This window comes from Rhinopithecus roxellana, unplaced genomic scaffold (assembly GCF_007565055.1).
Source record: "Rhinopithecus roxellana isolate Shanxi Qingling unplaced genomic scaffold, ASM756505v1 contig495, whole genome shotgun sequence".
Taxonomy (NCBI): domain Eukaryota; kingdom Metazoa; phylum Chordata; class Mammalia; order Primates; family Cercopithecidae; genus Rhinopithecus; species Rhinopithecus roxellana.
In genome coordinates, this window is record NW_022143689.1 from 1 (window position 1) to 6,019 (window position 6,019).

The window sequence follows — 6,019 nt, forward strand, 5'->3', positions numbered from 1 at the left end:
ATGTCTATGTTTTATACCTATATCTATTATATCGACTATGTCTATATTTTACACCTATATCTTTTATATCTATTACTTCTATATTTTATACCCATCTCTGTAATATCTATTATGTTTATATTTGATACCTATATCTATTATATCTATATCTATATTTTATACCTATATCTATTATATCTATTATGTCCATATTTTATAACTATATCTATTAAATCTATTATGTCTATATTTTCTACCTATATCTATTATGTCTATATTTTATACCTGTTTCTTTTATATCTATTATGTCTGTATTTAATACCTATATCTATTATGTCTATATTTTATACCTTTATGTATTAATCTATTATGTCTATATTTTTACCTATATCTATTATATCCATTATGTCTATATTTTATACCTATAATTGTTAAATCTATTATGTCTATATTTTATACCTATATCTATTATGTCTATTTTCATACCTATACCTATTATTTCTATATGTCTATATTTGATATCTATATCTATTATATCTTTTATGTCTATATCTTATACCTATATCTATTATATTTATTATGTCTATATTTTATACCTATATTTATTATATCTATTATGTCTATATTTATGCCTATATCTATTGTATCTATATGTCTATATTTCATACCTATATCTATTATATCTATTATGTCTATATTTTAAACCTGTATCTATTATATCGATGATGTCTACATCCTATACATATGTCTATGATATCTATTATGTCTATATTTTTTACCTATATCTATTATATCTTTTATGTCTATATTTATACCTACATCTTTTATATCCATTTTGTCTATATATTATACCTATTTCAATTATGTCTATATTTATCCTGTATCTTTTATATCTATTATGTCTATATTTTTACCTATATCTATTATATCTATTATGTCTACATTTTACACCTATATCTATTATATCGATAATGTCTATGTCATATACATATATCTATTATATCTAATTATGTCTATATTTTATACCTATATCTATTATATCTGTTATGTCTATATTTTATACCGGTATCTATTATGTCTATATTTTATACCTGTATCTATTATATCTACTCTGTCTATATTTTATACCTATATCTATTATATCTATTATATCAATGTTTTATACCTATATCTTTTAAATTTATTATGTCTATATTTTATACCTATATCTATTATATCTATTATGTCTATATCTTATATACCTATATCTATTATATCTATTATGTCTTAATTTTAAACCCATACCTATTATATCTGTCTATATTTCATACCTATACCTATTTAAACCATTTGTCTATACTTTGTACCTATATCTATTATGTCAATATTTTATACCTATATCTATTATAATTATTATGTCTGTATTTGATACCTATATCTATTATATCTATTATGTCTATATTTAATACTTATTTCCATTATTTCTATGTCTATATTTAATACCTATCTATTATGTCTATATTTTTATCTATATCTATTATATCTATTATGTCTATATTTTATACCTATATCTATTGTATCTATTTTGTCTATATCTTATCCATATATCTATCTATTATGTCTATATTTCATACCTATACCTATTATTTCTTTTATGTCTATATTTTATATCTATATCTATTATATCTATTATGTCTATAACTTATACCTATATCTATTATATTTATTATGTCTAATTTTATACCTATATTTATTACATCTTTCATGTCTATATTTTATACCTATATCTATTGCATCTATTATGTCTGTATTTCATAGCTATATCTATTATATCTATTATGTCTATATTTTTGCCTGTATCTATTATATCGGTTATGTCTACATCTTATACATATATCTATTATATCTATTATGTCTATATTTTATACCTATACGTTTTATATCCTTTTGTCTATATTTTATACCTATTTCAATTATGTCTATATTTTATTCCTATATCTATTATGTCTATATTTTATACCTATATCTATTATATCTATTATGTCTATATTTTATACCTATATCTATTATATCGATAATGTCTATATCTTATACATATATAACTATTATGTCGATATTTTATACCTATATCTATTATATCTATTATGTCTATATCTTATACATCTATCTATTATATCTATTATGTGTATATTATACCTATATCTCTTATGTCTATATTTCATACCTATATTTTTATACCAGTTATGTCTATATTTCATACCTATATGTATTATATCTGTTATGTCTATAATTTATACCGATATCTATTATGTGTATGTTTTATACCTATATCTATTATATCTACTCTGTCTATATTTTATACCTATATCTATTATATCTATTATGTCTATATTTCGTTCCTATATCTATTATATCTACTCTGTCTATATTTATACCTATATTATATCTATTATATCCATATTTTATCCCTATCTATTATACCTATTATGTCTATATTTTATATCTTTATCTATCTATTATGTCTATATTTTATACCAATATCTATTATATCTACTGTGTCTGTATTTTATACCTATATCTATTACATCTATATATCAATGTTTTATATCTATATCTATTAAATTTATTATGTCTATATTTTATACCTATATCTATTATATCTATTATGTCTATATCTAATACCTATATCTATTATATCAATTACGTCTTTATTTTAAACCCATACCTATTAATCTATTATGTCTATATTTCATACCTATATCTATTATAACCATTATGTCTATACTTTGTACCTATATCTATTATTTTACCTATATCTATTATAATTATATGTCTATATTTGATACCTATATCTATTATATCTATTATGTCTATATTTTATCCTTATTTCTATTATGTCTATATTTAATACCTATATCTATTATGTCTATATTTTATACGTATATTTTATCTATTATGTCTATATTTTATACCTATATCTATTATATCCATTATGTCTATGTTTTATAACTATCTATGAAATCTATTATGTCTATATTTTATACCGATATCTTTTAAATCTATTTTGTCTATATTTTATATCTATATCTATGATGTCTGTATTTTATACCTGTATCTATTATATTATGTCTATATTTTATACCTATAATTACTATATCTATTATGTCTATATTTTATACCTATATCTATTATGTTTTATCTTATATCTATATCTATTGTATCTGTCTATATTTTATACCTATATCTATTGTATCTATTATGTCTATATCTTTTTTTTTTAACAGGCTTAATTCACTTTATTTTTCTTGTATAAAAAGCCTATGTTGTAGCCACAGCTGGAGCCTGGGTCCGCTGCACGGGGACTCTGGTGTGGGTCTTGACAAGGTGGTCAGTGAATTCCTGATAGGTAGACTTGGTAAAGACAGTCTCCTTCCACAGGTCAGGGGTCAGGTAGCTGTAGGTCTTAGAGATGGCATCAAAGGTGGCCTTGGCGAAGTTGCCCAGGGTGGCAGTGCAGCCCGGGCTGAGGTGTAGCAGTCATCAATACAGCCATCATGAGCAGCTTCTTGGGCACAGGCGCTGAGACGATGCCAGTGCCCTGGGTGCAGGGATGAGGCGCACCAGCACAGAGCCACAGCGGCCTGTCACCTTGCAAGGGACGGTGTGGGGCTTGCCGATCTTGTTCCCCCAGTAGCCTCTGCGCACCGGGACAATGGAGAGTTTGGTCAGGATGATGGCCCCACGGATGGCGGTGGCCACCTCTTTGGAGCACTTAACACCCAGGCCGACGTGGCCATTGTAGTCCCCGATAGCAACAAACGCCTTGAACCTGGTGCGCTGACCAGCACGGGTCTGCTTCTGCACCGGCATAATCTTCAAAACCTCATCTTTGAGAGAGGCCCCCAAGAAAAAGTCAATGATCTCAGATTCCTTAATGGGCAGAGAAGAGGTAGATCTCCTCCAGGGACTTGATCTTCATGTCCTTGACCAAGCGGCCCAGCTTGGTGACGGGCATCCACTCCTCATCCTCGGCCTTGCCTCCGCGAGCTCCGCGGCCTCGGCCCCGACCCCGTCCACGGCCAAGACCCCGCCCCGGATGCCACTGCCGAAACCTCCGCGGAAGACACCGCGGTTCCCCATCTCAGGGCCACCAGGGCCTCCGGACCACCCCGCTGCACTGGCGTCATCCGCCATTTGGTGTTTTCTCGGAGAAGAAGCTTATGTCTATATTTTATAGACATATCTATTATATCTATTATGTCTATATCTTATAGACATATCTATTATATCTATTATGTCTATATTTCATACCTATACCTATTATATTTATTATGTTTTTATTTATATCTATATCTATTATATCTATTATGTCTATGTTTTATAACTATATCTATTAAATCTATTATGTCTATATTTTATACCGATATCTATTATGTGTATATTTTATACCTATATCTGTTAAATCTATTATGTCTACATTTTATAAATCTATCTATAATATCTATTATGTCTATAATTTATACCTCTATCACTTATATCTTTTAGGTCTATATTTTATACCTCTATTATATCTATGATGTCTATATTTTTACCTCTATCTATTATATCAATTTTGTCTATATTTTATTTCTCTATCTATATATCTATGATGTCTGTATTTATACCTATCTCTATTATATATATTCTGTCTCTATTGTATCCATTATGTCTATATTTTATACCTATATCTATTATATCCATTATATCTATATTTTATACATATTTCTATTATATCTATATTTATACCTCTACTATTTTATCTATATATCTATATTTTATACTTATCTATTATACCTATTTATCTATATTTGATATCTATATCGATTATGTCTATATTTATACCTATATCTAACGTATCTATTATGTCTATGTTTTGTGCCTATATCTATCATATCTATTATGTCTATATTTTATACCTGTATCTATTATATCTATTATGTCTCTATTTTACACCTATATCTATTATATCTATTATGTCTATATTTTATACCTCTATCTATTATATCTATTATGTCTATATTTTACAACACCTATCTATTATATCTAATGTCTATATTTTATACCTCTATCTATTATGTCTATGTTTTGTACCTATATCTATCATATATATTATGTGTATATGTTATACCTATATCTATTATATCTATATTTCATATACCCATATCAATTATATGTATTATGTCTATATTTTATACCTATATCTATTTTATCTATTATGTATATATTTTATACTTACATGTATTATATCTATTATGTCTATATTTTTTACCTATATCTATTATATATATTAGTCTATTTTTATACCTATTTCAATTATGTCTATATTTTATTCCTATATCTATTAAGTCTATATTTTATACCTGTATCGATTATATTTATTATGTCGATATTTTATACCTATATCTATCTCTTATGTCTATATTTTTACCTGTATCTATTATTTCTATTATGTTTATATTTTATACCTATATCTCTTATGACTATATCTTATACCTATATCGATTATATCTATTATGTCTATATATTATACCTATATCTATTATACCTCTGATGTCTATATTTTATACCTATATCTATTATATCTATTATGTCTATATTTATCCCTCTATCTATTATATCTATTATGTCTATATTTATAATTCTATCAATTATATCTATTATGTCTATATTTTATACCTCTATTATATCTATCATGCCTATATATTTTACCTATATCTATTATATCTATTATGTCTATATTTTATATCTATATCCATTATGTCTACTATGTCTATATTTTATACCTATATATATTATATCTATTATGTCTGTATTGTATAACAATATCTTAAGTCTCTATATTTTATACCTATATATATTATATCTATTATGTCTATATTGTATACCTATATCTATTATGTCTGTATTTTATACCTATATCTGTTATGTCTATATTTTATATACCTATATCTATTAGTCTATATTTAATACTATATCTATTATATCTATTATGTCTATATTTATACTTATCTATTATGTCTAT

General features: G+C 25.4%; 1 pseudogene; it reads right to left on the minus strand.

The window, feature by feature from the left end:
* Positions 1 to 3,276: 3,276 nt before the first annotated feature.
* LOC115896114 lies at positions 3,277 to 4,152 on the minus strand (annotated as a pseudogene).
* Between the last annotated feature and the right edge of the window lie 1,867 nt (positions 4,153 to 6,019).